General features: G+C 45.5%; 1 protein-coding gene across 2 annotated transcripts in view; it reads right to left on the bottom strand.

The window, feature by feature from the left end:
- The window catches only part of CBX1 (chromobox 1), a 27082-nt gene extending 10327 nt beyond the window's left edge, over positions 1-16755 (bottom strand). For both annotated transcript variants that reach the window (XM_049781391.1, XM_049781392.1), the window contains exon 1: positions 16484-16755. The gene's annotated coding sequence lies outside the window, so the exon portion shown is untranslated. The remainder of the gene's footprint in view (positions 1-16483) is intronic.

Here is a 16755-nt window from a genome sequence, read left to right as displayed (position 1 = left end):
TGACTCATAAAAATATTAGAATAGGGACCAGAAAAAAAAAAAAAAAACCATCAAATGTCTCTTAAATTATATGAAAATGAGAAGTTTGAAGAAGGTACTTTTCACAAATAACAGAACCTTAAACAGAGCTTAAATATTTCATTAGGATGGGTGGCTTACTTGTAAAGGTTTCCAAAGCACTAAATTCTGGTTCCCAATAAGTCTATTTTCCTCAATTCTCTAAAGTTGTTTACTACAAACCCTTATGATTCCAACTGGTATCAGTAGGTGGCGCCACACCAATATAAAATTAATCTAAAAAAATTGGCCCTAAAGTACAAATTGAAGAATATGTTCCCCAGATGATATACAAAGAATCAAGCTTGCCACATAATTCAAGACAGTTACAATTGGGGTTAGACTGCACTAATGTCTTGAGATTAAAGTAATTGGACTTTTGTTTGTTTTGGGGCCACACCAGGCTGAGCTTAGGTTGTTACTCCTTGTTCTGCACTCAGCAATCACTCCTGGCAGGCTTGGGGACCATGTGGGATGCCAGGGATCGAACCCAGGTTGGTTGTATGCCAAGGCAAACACTTTCCCCACTGTGCTATCACTCAGGAATTGGACGTTTTAAACGAACTGCTAAAACACTTAAAAACTGGCATGCATAGGGGCTGGAGAGATAGCATGGAGGTAGCATGCTTGCCTTGCAAGCAGAAGGATGGTGGTTTGAATCCCGAGTGCCACTGGGTGAGATCCAAAAATCAAAACAAACAAAAACCTGGCATGCATAATAGAATGCTAGAATGTTTTTTTGTTTTTTTGTTTTTTTTTTTTTTGGTTTTTGGGCCACACCCAGTGACACTCGGGTTACTCCTGGCTATGCGCTCAGAAGTCACTCCTGGCTTGGGGGACCATATGGGACGCCGGGGGATCAAACCTCGGTCCCTCCTAGGCTAGCTCTGGCAAGGCAGATACATTACCTCTAGCGACACCACACTGGCTCCTGAATGCATTTTCAAGTTTTGTCTATTAGATGACATAACAAATTTTCTTTTTAGTTTTTGGGTCACACCAGGCAGCACTCAGGGGTTACTCCTGGCTCCACGCTCAGAAATCACTCCTGATAAGCTCGGGAGACCATATGGGATGCCAGGATTCGAACCAATGACCTTCTGCATGAAAGGCAAATGCCTTACCCTCCATGCTATCTCTCCTGCCCAACATAACAGATTTTCATAAAAATCAGAATCATCACTTTGACCCTGTTTGATTATAAATGCAATCCCCCCCGGTCTGCACGGTGGTGGGGGGAGCAATAGCACAGAGGTAGGGCGTTTGCCTTGAATACGGCTAATCCTGGACGGACCCCAGTTCAATCCCGGGCATCCCATATGGTTCCCCCCAAGCCTGCCAGGAGTGATTTTCTGAACACAGAGCCAGGAGGAACCCCCTGAGCGCTGGCGGGTGTGACCCCCCAAAATAAAACAAAACAGAAGTTTATATTGAGTTTTACGGTTGCCACAGCACTGCCAGAAATAACCCAAGTACTAAGCCAGGAGGAGTATACTAGCTCCTTAGAATTGCCACTCCTGGGGCTGGAGAGATAGCATGGAGGTAATGAGAGATAGCATGGAGGTAATAAGTTTGCCTTTCCTGCAGAAGGACGGTCATTTGAATCCTGGCATCCCATATGGTCCCCTGTGCCTGCCAGGGGCGATTTCTGATAGAGCCAGGAGTAACCCCTGAGCGCTGCCGGGTGTGTCTCCCCCCCCCCCCCAAAAAAAAAGAATTGCCACTCCAAAGAAATACTGGCATTCCTATTTCTGCACGTGAGATATGCCTGCTTTACTGAAACAGGACTGGAGAAATAGTATGGCTGAAAGCATGCTCGGCACCACATATGGTCCCCCAGTATTACTAGGAATAACACAACACAACCCGAGTCAGGGGTAGTCCCTAACCACTACCAGGTGTGACTGCCCCCCCAAAAGACAGAACAAATGTCAGGCTATTAAAAATTATAGTAACTGCTGAATCAAGACGTGATTTCCAATGCACCAGAATGAATGTAAGAGCAGAATCAAGTGTTCAAACACTGTAATCAAGTGTGCAACCTCCAGAATGTTACAGTGAAAAGTATGTGAGCACCACAACCAAGGATATGGTATCTAGCAAGCAAACAACCAAACGTGTGAAACTCCTCTCATCACAGAAACAAACACAGAAGGAGAAAATACACATTGCTGGATAATACAGAATCAAGAGAACAACAAATAATAATCATTGAAGTAGTTTGATTTTTTAAAAATACGAATCTTTTCCACTAATGGTATTTTAGGTTTTGCATTCCCAACAAAATACTGGTATTTTGAAATGCTATAAAATGGCATAGATAGGGCTGGAGGGGATAGCTCTGAGGTAGAGTGTTTGCCTTGCACACAGCTGACCCAAGATGGACCCTAATTTGATTCCGGGCATCCCATCCATACAGTCAGTTCCCTGAGCCTGCCAGGAGTGATTTCTGAGCACAGAGCCAGAAGTAACCTGGGTGCCACAGGATGTGACCCAACTCCCCCCCAAAAGAGGGAGAATGCATAGATAACTATTTTCTGCCTAGTGTGACTTAGTGCAACAACCAAGGCCCAGTTCACAGTGCATGACATGCAGCTACATATAAGTATCTTTGATACTCTTCCTCTCCCGACTTTACCTCTATCCTTACATTGGCTTTACCTCCATCTTCAACCCCTCTATCTTTTACAAGCAGTACCCATGTATCTTCCTTTCTGTCACTGAACATAACAATCAATTGATTGAATGAATGAAGAAAGATGCCTTTAGGTTTTCAGAATTCAATTTTTGGAGGGATGGAGAATTTGGGCCACTCCTGGTGGTGCTCAGGGATCATTCCTAGTGGGCTCAGGGCTTATATGCAGTAGCAAGGATGGATCCTGATCAGCTTTGTGAACAAGTGCCCTGATTGCTGTACTATGCTCTAGTCCTATTTCCAGAATTCTGATTTTCACACAACAGTTATTCTAAGAATAAGGGCCACAAAATGTCTTAACCCTTGTATTACCTCTCTGCTGCAATCCCCATTTTTTGCTGTGCATGCATGCATGTGTTTTGGGGTCACTATTGACTACTCTGGAATTACTCCGGGCAGTGCTCTGGAGACCATATGGGATGCTGAAGATTGAAACAGGGTTGGCAGTGTATGCAAGGCAAGGATCCTACCAGCTGTACTATTAACTCTGACATCCCATTTGTTTTTAAGGTCCCAACTGTAACCCCATTTATAAAAGGTACCTAGTGGTCTTTCTGAAACTTTCTAACTCCTAATTCTTGCTGGATTTCAGCTTTCTCTGTTTTGTTATGAATTCTTTTAGAAGAATGAGTGTGGGGCAAGAAGGAATAATTCAAGCCGTGCATTTAAGACAGGTATTCTACTACTGAGCTATATCCTGACTCAATTGTGAGCATTTTCAGTTTTTAATGTTTAATGGGGGTGTGTTCATATATAGCTGTGTTCAGGGCTTACTCCTGACTGTGCTCAGGATCACTCCTGGAGGGTCTTGAAGGAACATATGAGGTGCTGGAACAAGGTTGGCACCTTGTCCAATGTACTCTCTCTCCAATCCCTTAAAAATTCTTTATGGGGCCTGGAGAGATAGCACAGTGGTGTTTGCCTTGCAAGCAGCCGATCCAGGACCAAAGGTGGTTGGTTCGAATCCCGGTGTCCCACATGGTCCCCCGTGCCTGCCAGGAGCTATTTCTGAGCAGACAGCCAGGAGTAACACACCGCCGGGTGTGGCCCAAAAACCAAAAAAAAAAAAAAAAAAAAAAAATCTTTATGATTCATCAATAAATATTTGACTTATATACCCAGACTGCAATTTTTTTTTATGGGGCCAGCGTGGTGGCACTAGAGATAAGGTGTCTGCCTTGCCAGCTCTAGCCTAGGACAGACGGGACCGTGGTTAGATCCCCCAGCATCCCATATGGTCCCCCCAAGCCAGGAGTGACTTCTGAGTGCATAGCCAGGAGTAAACCCGGAGTGTCACCGGGTGTGGCCCAAAAACCATAAAAAAAAAAAAATCTTTTTTTTTTTTTTTTTTTTTTTGGTTTTTGGGTCACACCTGATAGCGCTCCCTGGCTCAATGTTCAGAAATTGCTCCTGGCAGGCTCAGGGGACCATTTGGGACGCCAAGATTCGAACCACTAACCTTCTGCATGAAAGGCAAACGCCTTACCTCCATGCTATCTCTCAGGCCCCCATAAAATTTTCTCAAGTAAAAAGGAGTTGGCTGAGAATGGCAAATGTAAGAATTCCTACTCTAAACCGCCCTGTGAAACAAGCCATTCAGATGTTATTGCTGCCTGAAGAAAGCAAATTAAATCACAAAGGCTACACAATTAAAGAGTAGAGAGAGAGATCACTTCAGTAAAGCCATCTCTTAGCAAGGCTGGGCTAAGGCTCTGGCTGCAGATGCAGAGCTAAGAGAGTGTAACTAAAACACTGTAAGAGAAGAGTACCACTTGCAAGGAGACTTCCAGCCTGTAAAAGACAGAAAGAGTTCACTTGAGACACATCCTCCCTACAATTTGTCATCAGTAAATAAGAAATTGTCTGATAATGATTTTCTTTCAGAAAAGAATTTGAAAGTTATTGGACTTAAAAAAACAATGATTTTTAATTGGTTACTGGAATATGAACGTATTTATTGTTAATTAAATCAGCAGGCAGCTACAAAGCTTTGGTTTTTAATGCCTTAGCAGTCTGAGTCTTTTAAATTAACAAGTGCTAGATAGTGCAGAATTTTAAAAGTTAAATACCTAGCAAATAGGCTGCTGAGAACCACTAACTAAAATGCTAACTTGGGGGATTGCAGAGATAGTACAGCTGATAGGGTGCTTGCCTTGCACATGGCTAACCAGGGTTTGGACCTCAGAATCCCATACTCCCAAGCACCACCGGGAGTAATTTCTAAGTGCAGAGCTAGGAGTAAGTCCCTGAGCATCACTAGGTATGTGGCCCAAAAGAAAATGACAATTTTGGGCTTTATGGGGGGTTGCTTTTGGGACACCAGTCCACTTAAGATGGAATATAGAACCTGGTTCAATTATGTATGTGCAAGGCCCCCCAAATTAACATTTTTGTTCAAGGGATATCACTACAGGAATGCTGTCTGAGGACTGAGCCAGGAGTAAACTGAGCACAATAGGGTGTGCCCCATCCCATCCAAATCGAAAGCAAAAGCACAACACTGATTTTCTAGGCTAAAGAAACAGTATGAGAATAAGGCACTTTGCTTGCCTTGCACGTGGCCAGTCATGGTCATTACATAGTTCCCAAAGCATTTATGATTATGTATATAAACAAAAATACATATGTTGAGGCTGGAGCACAGTGGTAGGGCATTTGCTTTGCACACACTGACTGGGACGGATGGGTTCTATACCCAGTATCCCATATGGTACCCAGAGGCTGCCAGGAGCAATTTCTGAGTGCAGTCAGGACTAACCTGAGCAATGCCAGGTGTGACCCCCAAAAGAAATATACATATGTGAAAACAGATATTATAGTTCTACAATACACTTCTTGTAATTAACAAGAGCACCGTGATTACAAACATGTTTGCAGTACAATTCTTATTATAGTGTATCTGACACTATTCCATAAAAGTTTACAATTTTTTTTTAATTTAAAATCCTCCCACTTCACTTGCCTAGGTCAGAGATGGCTCAAAGGTTGAGAAAGCATGCTTTACATGCAAGAGCCCCTATATTCAGTTCCTGACACCATGGAAGTGACCTCCAAGTACTTAAAGCACTTAACAGGTATGGCCCGAGCCCCTTCCCTACCAAATAAAAGCCAATGCCGTAAGATTATTGGCAGAAACTACATCCTCAGGTGAACTTACATTCTACATATAATTGGCATACAACAATCGGGAGGGGGTGGACCATACCTAGTGGTGCTTAGTACTGTGAAGCCAGGCCACAGATAAATTCAAGACAAGTGCCTTATTTATCCCTTACCTTCTGTACTACCTCTCTAGCTTACAAATCAATTTTATTTGACGGGGAGTACCACATCTGGTGATATTGAGGGGTTACTCAACAGTGGACCATATGGAACGCTGGGGATTAAACCTGGGTCAGCTGCATTCAAGGCAAGCATTCTACTGCTGTATTACTTACTCATTCTCCCCTGCAAATCACTTCTTACAGTTGACAAGTAAACTTTTTTGTTTGTTTTTGGGTCACACTCAGCAGTACTCAGATTACTCCTGGCTCTGCACTCACAAGTTGCTCCTGGCAGGCTCCAGAGACAATATGGGATGCTGGGAATCAAACCTGGGTGCGTCCTAGGTTAGTGCAAGGCGAACAACCCTACAGCTGTGCTATTGCTTTGTGCTATAGCTATTTCTTTAGGTCCTAAAGGGGAGCAGGAGGACAAGAGCACCTGAAGGGTCAAAGGTAGGTCTGGAAACAGACCAACTACCAAACTCCTCCTGGCAGGCTTGGGGGACCATATGGGATGCCAGAATTTGAACCTGAATCTGTTGTGTTGGCAGCATGCAAGGCAAACACCTTACCACTAAGCTATCGTTCTGGCCCCACAAGTGAACAATTTATTTATTTATTTATTTATTTTGGTTTTTGGGTCACACCCGGCAGTGTGTAGGGGTTACTTACTCCTGGCTCTATGCTCAGAAATCACTTCTGGCAGGCTCAGGGGACCATTTGAGATGCCAGGATTCGAGCCACCATCCTTCTGCATGAAAGGTAAACGCCTTACCTCTATGCTATCTCTCCGGCCCCGAACATTTTATCTTAACCATAAAATTTTGAAAAATATTTGAGAGCCAGAGAGGCACCTCAACAGGTTGAGTTTATGCTACGTATACAGAAGGCCATGTGGCTAAGGTTTCATTACGGGCACCACACAGTCCCCTGAGCACAAAGCTGGCAACAGCTTAGGCACCAAAGGGTGTGACCCCAAAACAAAAACAGATGTTCTTGAATGGAAATCTTTTTATCTCAGTCAACATCAACATAAACTCTTTTAAAATTAAATCAATGAAATTGAAATCACCAGAAACTTATGAGGACAAGACACATGGAATCTTTCCCCATTCCTGATTTCTTAAAACAATGAATATAGTTTATATATATATATATATATATATATATATATATATATTACTGCATAACTTATTTGTAAAACTAATGTGACAACCTTACATATACATTTTCTTTTTTTTTTTTTTTCTGGTTTTTCGGTCACACCCGGCAGTGCTCAGGGGTTATTCCTGGCTCCAGGCTCAGAAATTGCTCCTGGCAGGCACGGGGGACCATATGGGACGCTGGGATTCAAACCGATGACCTCCTGCATGAAAGGCAAACGCCTTACCTCCATGCTATCTCTCCGGCCCCTTACTTATACATTTTCATAATTTGCCGTCTCTTCTCTATATTACTTTAAGCTCTTTGAATCCCAGTGTAATAGAAACTTACCGAGAGAGAGGGCTCTCTGGATAGTTATCTGTTCAAGGGGTTGGAGCACATGCCTTTTATGCTGGAGGCCTGGGTTTCATCCCTAACACCAATAGGCCCCAATGCACAGAATCAAGTAGCTTTGAGTACCAAGATGTGTAATCCCTCCACCTACCTCCTATACTCAGCCTAAAAAAGACCTTAACTAGAGGTCACATATATGGCTCACCAGTCAATAAATACCATAAGTATCTTTAGATTAATATTTAAAGGGAGACCAGAAAGATAATTTGCAAATATCAAGAAAAATAAGCTTAGGTTCAAAGTCCTAAGGTGAGAATGATTACTGAGAACAAAAATGTGGTACTTGGTGAAGGTGTGGCAGGCAAGGTTTGATCACTCCCCCATTCATTCCGTCTTCCACCTACTCCTTTTCCCATTCTTGTTTTCATTCTCCCTTTCAAGTCTCTACTCTTAAGTTCAAGACCTAGTTATATTTACTAAGAGGTTGGGGCAGGACATAAGGCAGCCAAGGAAACCAGTGTTAAAAAGCACATCCTTGGGCCCGGAGAAATAGCACAGTGGCGTTTGCCTTGCAAGCAGCTGATCCAGGACCAAAGGTGGTTGGTTTGAATCCCGGTGTCCCATATGGTCCCCCGTGCCTGCCAGGAGCTATTTCTGAGCAGCCAGGAGTAACCCCTGAGCACTGCCGGGTGTGGCCCATAGGTCAACCTGACAGAATATGTAAACAAGAGCAGGCTTTAGAGACTACTTTCAGGGTACATAATTAAAAATAAAACATTTACCGAATATTTAACCCACAATACACATACAAGCACTTAGTTCAATTCTCACAACTTTATTAAGCCCACTTCACTTATTTGGAAAATGTCCAAAGTCTCCCAACTATAAGACCCTGGGTTTGGACAGAAAAACAGGAACCTTACCAGTAGCACAGGGTAAAGTACTTGCTTTGAATACATACAATTGATCCAGGATTAACCCCTGATGCAGAGTCCCAAAAAAGTAACCCCTGACCATAATTGGATAATGGTCCAAAAAGTAGAAAAATAAATAACCAAAAATGAAAAAGAAAAAAACATACAAAAAGGTGGAGCTGAAGCAAACATACAGTGAGCATACTATATAACTGAGTAATAAAGTATATGTAACTATATATTTATAAAGTTTTAAGAAGTTTGGGATGGATAAAGCTTCCACATTTCTTGTCCTCATAAAAGTTTCTGGCAATTTCGATTTCATTGCTCACTGTATTATCTGCACCTGGCCAATCTGTGTTTGACCCCAGCATCCCATAAGGTCCCCTGAGATTGCCAGGAGTAACTCCTGAGCACCACCGGGTGTGGCTCAAAACCACCATCACCACCAATAATAATAATAACAACACAACACACAAGGAAACCAATAAAAGTAAAAGTTCATTTCAATATGAGAAATGATAAGAATATGTAATAATTATCTAAAGAAATTAAACCAATAGTAAGTAGTCACAAAAGAACTATCAGAGTTTGGAGGAATAAACGACTAGGGTGATTAGAAAAGGTTTTAAACAGTTGAGACTGAAGCCAGACTTAAAAAAAAAAAAAGACTAACTTACTCCATTAGTCAGGAAATAATAGTACAAAGCTCTCAGCTTGAGGGGAGAAAAGGCTCAAGGGTTCTTGAGGCACTGGGTTACACACAGTGGTGCTCAGATATTAATGGCTCTCTGCTCAGGAATCACTCCTGGTGGACTTGGGGGATCATATGGGAGTCTGGTGATGATCCTACCTGTTTTATTATTGTTCAGGCCCCCAAAAGCTGTCAGATTTTTAGCGAATGATCATCAAGATTATCCTAATCTGGGGCCGGAGAGATAGCACGGAGGTAAGGCGTTTGCCTTGCATGCAGAAGGAAGGTGGTTCAAATCCCCCACCCCCACCCCCAGCCTGCCAGTAGTGATTTCTGAGCATATTGAGCCAGGAGTAATCCCTGAGCACTGCCAGGCGTGACCCAAAAACCCAATCCTCCCCCTAAAAAAGATTATCCTAATCTACAAATTCTCAATAAAAAATAAGTATGAAATACCTTTATAGAGCATCAACAACTACATAGCAGTCAAAGGCAGGTGAAGGCATGTATATTTAACTGACAGTCCTGACTCATCTTTCCAAACTGTTTTCAATTGTTAGCTGTGGCTGTGAGGCAAATGCTTTCCAGATGGAAAACTATTCAATAGACAGCAGGAATTTTATACTCTAAGCCCTGGGGACCAGAAGTTTCCTTCCTTTCCTTTTAAAGGTTTTGATCCCCTTCCCATTCATGGTTGATGACACTGTGGTCATAGAGGCTTGCAAACAACATAGCTGGCTGGCTGTTGTGCTCAGTAGGAATTGCACATCAGGTATGGTTGCTTGCTATGGGGGTTCTGCAGAGATAATACCAAGTGTTCAGCAGAGGTAGTCCTTAAACAGTGTACAGGGGGATTGTACCTAGGTCTTGTACTCTGACCCATTAGAAACTCTCTCCAGTTCAATGAACATCTTTAATTTGAGGGTTTACTGGAAGTGGGGTCTCACCCATTTATGTGGTTTTCACACACCTGACCACAGTACACCTGGAAATGACACGTGGCACCAGGGATCAGACAGCAAAACTGCCAGGCTCATCCAGAACTGCTGGATTAGGCTCAGTGCTTGTGGAACATGAGAACTTGAACTCATGACCACACATTTAGCAAGTCATTTCACAAGTCACAGTACTATTCCTCTAGCCCTTAGTTTGTAAGCCTTGTCCAGGAATTCTAAATAATCTAGTATTAGAATACTAGTACGCAAAAAACGGTCCCCTAGTTCAACCAGGAGTGATCTCTGAGCAGAGAATAGGGCGTTGCCTTGGCATGCCGATGGCCCAGGTTCGATCTCCAGCAACCCATAAATGGTCCCCCAAACCTGCCAGGTGTGAATTCTGAGTGCAGACCAAGGAGTAACCCCTAACCACCAGGTGTGGCTCAAAAACCGAAACCAAAAAGATACACTAAATTAAATTTTACCTCATATATGTCCAGAAATTTGACTATTCCCCTTTTAATATGCAGAAGTGTATGTTAAAACGAAGATATGAGTGAAAATAGAGGAAAATCTTTAGGTTAAGAGACAAAATCTAGGCCCGGAGAGATAGCACAGGGCATTTGTCTTGCAAGCAGCCGATCCAGGACCAAAGGTGGTTGGTTCGAATCCCGGTGTCCCATATGGTCCCCCGTGCCAGCCCAGGAGCTATTTCTGAGCAGACAGCCAGGAGTAGCCCCTGAGCACCGCTGGGTGTGGCCCAAAAACCAAAAAAAAAAAAAGAGAGAGAGACAAAATCTGGGGCTGGTAAGGTGGCGCTGGAGGTAAGGTGTCTGCCTTGCAAGCGCTAGCCAAGGAAGGACCGCAGTTAAATCCCCCCCATCCCATATGGTCCCCCCCAAGCCAGGGGCAATTTCTGAACTTTCTGAGCGCTTAGCCAGGAGTAACCAGAGCATCAAATGGGTGTGGCCGAAACTCCCCCCCCCCAAAGAGACAAAATCTGCAAAAATAGGTAGAACAGTGGTAATAGAAGCAAACCTTTTTTGGGGGGTAGGGGGCATACCCAGTGGTGCTCAGAGAGTACTCCTGGCTTTGCACTCAGAAATCACTCCTGGAAAACTCGGGGACCATATGGGATGCCAGGGATTAAACCCAGGTTGGCCCACGTGCAAGGTAAAAAGCCCTATCGTGTTATTGCTCTAGCAAATCTTAATTTAAGATGAAATAGTGGGGACTGGAGAGATAGCATGGAGGGTAAGGCGTTTGGCCTTTCATGCAGAAGGACAGTGGTTCGAATCCCGGCATCCGATATGGTCCCCTGAGCCTGTCAGGAGTGATTTCTGAGCATGGAGCCAGGAGTAACCCGAGTGCTGCCGGGTGTGACCCCCCCCCAAAAAAAAAAACAAAAGAAAAAGATGAAATAGTGATTAGAAAGATAGACCAACTATAACTAAATTGGAATTAAAAATATAGAAATCAGGGCCCAGAGAGATAGCACAGCGGCGTTTGCCTTGCAAGCAGCGGATTCAGGACCAAAGGTGGTTGGTTCAAATCCCGGTGTCCCATATGGTCCCCCGTGCCTGCCAGGAGCTATTTCTGAGCAGACAGCCAGGAGTAAACCCTGAGCACTGCCAGGTGTGGCCCAAACACCAAAAAAAAAAAAAAAAAAAAAAAAAAGGTTAAAAAAATATAGAAATCATACACCAGAAATAACTCAATAGACTGAGCATACTCTGCATAAAAGGAGGCCCATATTAGATCCCTGGTATCACACGATTCCTGAGCATAAGCATGACCTCCCCACCCCATCACAGAAGTAATAGTCACTGGAGCATTACCACTATGTATGACCAAATTTGGAAAAAAAAAAAAAAGGTAAGGCAGAGGTAGTGTTGGAGACATAGTACAAGTAAGGTACTCAACTAGTATAGCCCCAAAACAGAAGAGACTAAAGACATTCACATTTGGCAACACCAACACCTCCGAAACCAGTATTTGTTTTACTCATTATGTTACCTGTTAACAAAGAAAGGCATAATTTCATAGACTGGGCCACTCTGAGAAGTCAGTCAATTGAAATACTGAGAGGAGGGGTTGGATTTGCAGTTTTCACCTCACAGGAGGCTGACTTGGGTTCAATTCCCAGCATCCCATATAGCCCTCCCCCCAATCCAGGAGTAATTCCTGAGTACAGAGACGAGAGAAGATCTGAACACTCCTGGGTGTGGTCCCAACCCACACCCCTCATTCAAAAAAAAAAAAAGATAGGAATTTAGTTAATTTAAATAATTTCTCCAATTAACCTTAGAAAAGACTATTCAAGAGCCTCGAGTAATCCCTGAGCACCTCCTGGAGTGACCCAAAACTAAAAAAAAAACAAAAAACAGGTCAATTTTCAATAGATATCACTAAAGGGAAATCAACTGGTTTTTTTTTGTTTTGTTTTGTTTTGTTTTGGTTTTTCAGTCCGGGGGCAGTGCTCAGAGCTTACTCCTGGCTCAAAGCTCAGAAATCGCTCCTGGCAGGCATGGGGGGTGGGGGGGAGACATGGCCCGGGAAATCATCTTTTTATTTTAGTACCACTCTTGCCTAGAGTTCAGGGATCTCTTAGTGGTGGCCTGGGAGAGCCACCTAAAGTGCCAAAGATCAGATAAGGAATTAGATGTTTGCAAATCAAGTGCCTTAACCCCCAAGGAAATAAAAATAACTTTAACTATGCAAGACACCTTTAAAACAGAATATACAGGGTCTGAGGCCTCAGCAATTGACAGACAGGGCTTCTGCCTTGTATAGGTCGACCTGAGTTCAATCCCTGGCTTCCCATAAGACTCCCCCAAGCCCACCAGGAGTGATTATTGAGTGCATCGCCAGGAGTTACTCCTGAGCATTGCCAGGTGTGACCCCCAAACAAAACAAACAAAAAACAAAAAGATACCGGGCTGAAGATCTTATACAGGGGTTATGATTCATGCTTCACATACAGCCAACCCAGTCCTTTTCCAGGCACCCTCTGGGGATCTGCCCGCATTTTCATCAACCCATCTGAACCAAGAATACCAAAGGCATTTGCCTTTCATGCAGGACAGTGGTTCGAATCCCGGTGTCCCATATGGTCCCCTGTGCCTGCCAGGAGCTATTTCTAAGCAGACAGCCAGGAGTAACCCCTGAGCACCGCCAGGTGACCCAAAAACCAAAAGAAAAGAAAAGAAAAAGAATCCTTGGGAGACCCAAACCCAAATAAACCAAAAGTGAGTGCCTGGAAAGATAATATAGGAGATAAGGCACTTGACCAGCATGCTGCATGCTGCCAAACTGAATTCCTCACTCCACACAAGGTCCCCAGAGCACTGCCAGGAGTCCCTCCTGAGCATAGAGCCAGGAGTAAGCACTGAGCAATGCTAAATGTGCCCCAAGCTAAATGTGCCCCAACTCCCCACCCCTAGCCTCCAAGAAAACACCAACAGCAAAAGAACAGGAAATATTCAAGGCCAGAGTTAGCTCAACAGGTTGAGTGCATGCTGTGTATGTTGTAGGCCAGGGTTTGAATCTTAGTCCCAGATGGTCACCTGAATATTGATTGGTAGGAGCAACCTCAGAGTTGGGATCAACAACCCCTGATCACCACTGGATAAGTCTGCTCCAATATCCACCACAGTTCCTAACCCCACCCCCCAAACAACAGAAAATATTCAGCCTACGTAGTCTACTGTTGAAACCCAGGACCTGGAACTGCTAGTTTATTCTATAAGCATTTAAACTTGTCACTTGCACAATCTAAATACTTTTTTTGTATTTACTCTTAGGGGATATATACATTAAAACTTAGGCCAAGATAAACGTGCCAAGCTCAACAGTTTTATTCAGCCAAGTGTGTCTGAATAAAACACTTGGAGACTGAAGACAAAAAAATACTATATAAATGTACATTAAATTCATTTTTTGGCTGACATGAGATTCTGAGAATATCACAACCTAATTCATTCAACAGTATGAATAGCCTATTGTGTATTAGGCATTTAGATGAACAAGAAGCACCGGCCCATTATCACGGAGCCCATAAACTATTTTTTGAGTAAGAGCCATACCTTAGGTATTCAAGGGTCACTGATGTGTGTGTCTGTGTGTGTGTTTTGAGAAACCATGCAGTGCCAGGGATCACACCCCAGGGTTCAAGAGTCACTGGTGTGTGTGTCAAGGGTCCTGGGGGGGGGGGGGTACCATGCAGTGTCAGGAATAAAACCAGGGCTTATGTACTCCAGTCCCAGCCAGGTCTCATCATAGACTTTTGTTTTTTGTGCCACACCCTATAGTGCTCAAGGGTTGCTCTGGGCTCAGAAATTGTTACTGGCAGGCTCCGGGGACAAAATAGGATGCTGGGGATTGAACCCGAGTCCCTCCTAAGATATCCTACTGCTCTGCTATCACTCAGGTACCACCAAGACTATTTTTATTCCAGGAACTCTGCAGAAAAATAACCTACTAAAAAGTCTATCAAGTCTAAAGTAAATAGTTACAAGCAGTTACAAGTTACCAGAGCAGCAGCCCACCTGGGTTCGATCCTCAGTACACAAGATCCCCTTAAACAAAACTAGGAACAAGCCAGACATGGCCCTAAAGGGACACCCCCACACCCCTACCCAGCCAATTCGGTCAACAACCAGCTGGTTGGGGGGAGAACCATATGGGATGCTGGAGGAGATCGAAACTGGGTAGGTCCCAGGTCAAGGTTGTGTGCAAGGCAAACGCCCTATCACTCGGCTCCTCCCCCCCCCAATTTTTTTTTTTTTTTTTGGTTTTCAGGCCACACCCTGCGGTGCTCAGGTGTTACTTCTGGCTGTCTACTCAGAAATAGTTCCTGGCAGGCACGGGGACCATATGGGACACCGGGATTCGAACCAACCACCTTTGGTCCTGGATCGGCTGCTTGCAAGGCAACCGCCGCTGTGCTGTCTCTCCGCCCCCCCCCCCAATTCTTTTTAAACAACAAACTGTTTTTACTACCAGAGCTACTAAATGAAAATAGCTCCAAGAGCTGGAGAGCTGGGATAGATGGGTTGAGGAACTTCCTTGCACGTCGGGCTAACCGGAAGATTTGATACCCAGCACACATGGCTGGCTCCCTGAGCACTCCCTATCAGGAGTGACCCTAATGCACACAGCCAGAAATAAAACCCCTTAAAACCTCTCTGGCTGGATCCAATCGCACACCCTCCAAATCCCCCACACCTCCTCCAAACGAGCTAGAAAGACCCCTTACTTGGTCTGCAGTAAAAAATACATCAGTTTAGGGGCTGAGAGATATAGATAAGATAGTATAGCAGTCAGGCTAGCCTTGCACTCGGATGGATGGCCTACCTGGGATCAAATCCCTGAGCACTGCACAGAGAACCCATCACGGTCCATAAACTTAAAGGAACTTAAGAGCTACACTGGGGGAGGAGATTTAGGGAGTGTGTTTGCGTTCTGAGGTTCCAGGAAAAGCATCCTGGAGTGGAGGGTGGCCTGACACCACTGGGGCCTAGGACAGGTGGGCTAATTTACCCTTTCTTCCTTCCCTCCTAGGGGGGGTGACCAAAGAGGGGGATGCCCCACCACCGCCCCGCCCCCTCCCAAGCTCTCTTCCTCCCCAAACTCCCACAATCTTGCAAGAGTTACTTCTGGAGAGGCCAGAGAGATAACAGCACGGAGGTAGAGCGTTTGGCTTGCTTGCAGAAGGACAGTGGTTCAAATCCCAGCATCCCATATGGTCCCCCGAGCCAGCCAGGAGTGATTTCTGAGCGTAGAGCCAGGAGTGATCCCTGAGCGTTGCCAGGCGTGACCCAAAAAAGACCCCCAAAAAAGGGGGGCCGGAGAGATAATAGCATGGAGAGGTAGGGCGTTTGCCAAAGTTGCATGCAGAAGGACGGTGGTTCGAATCCCGGCATCTCATAGGGTCCCCCCCACTTGAGCCTAAGGCAGGAGCGATTTCTGAGTGTAGAGCCAAGGAGGAACCCCTGAGCGCTGCCGGGTGTGACCCCCAAAAAACCAAACAACAAAAAAAAGAAGTTACTTCTGGAGCGTGGCGGGCGGGCGGGCGAGCCAAATTCCACTGGCAGCCGGGGGCCCGCCCGACGATTCTCAGGTTACACTTCTCGTCTCCACTCGGGGCTGGCGCAGGCGTCGGCCCCCCGCCCCCCAACCTCCATGCAAACCCACCCCAACAATAGCAGGGCCCCCCATTGCCCCAAGCGCCCCCCTTTTCCCTCCCGGGGCCCAGGCAGCCTTAAGACTCTTTAACTGAGCCCCGAGAAGCTCCCCCGACCCGCCAGGGCCCGGCCCGGCCCACCCCGGCTCCAGATCTTCCACCGCCCGCCGCGCGGACCCCTCGAACCCCGCTTCCCGCCACCGCCGCCGCCGCCCCGCTTCCCCGCCCCTAGCGGGCTCCTAACCTCAAAGCAGCGCCCAAGATCCCCGGGGAGAATCGGTGGCGCGCTGCTGGCGCGTCGCGGCTGTTCGGGCCGAGCTTGGAGGACGGGGGGGAGTGGTGCCCCCAAATGCAATCACCCCGACTGAGCGCGCTCGAGCCCCCCTCGCTTGGCTTGCTTGCTTGCTTGCTTGCTCGCTTGCAGCGGCGTACCGCAGGCCCCGAGCCGACGGCCCTCCCCTCGTCCGAACAAAAGAGCCTCGCACTCTGCGCTGCCCGCCGCCCGCACTGCGCAGG

Source organism: Suncus etruscus, chromosome 1, assembly GCF_024139225.1.
Source record: "Suncus etruscus isolate mSunEtr1 chromosome 1, mSunEtr1.pri.cur, whole genome shotgun sequence".
In the NCBI taxonomy this organism is placed as follows: Eukaryota; Metazoa; Chordata; class Mammalia; order Eulipotyphla; family Soricidae; genus Suncus; species Suncus etruscus.
The sequence above is the reverse complement of the archived record's forward strand: the minus strand, read 5'-3'. Positions and strand labels throughout refer to the sequence as shown.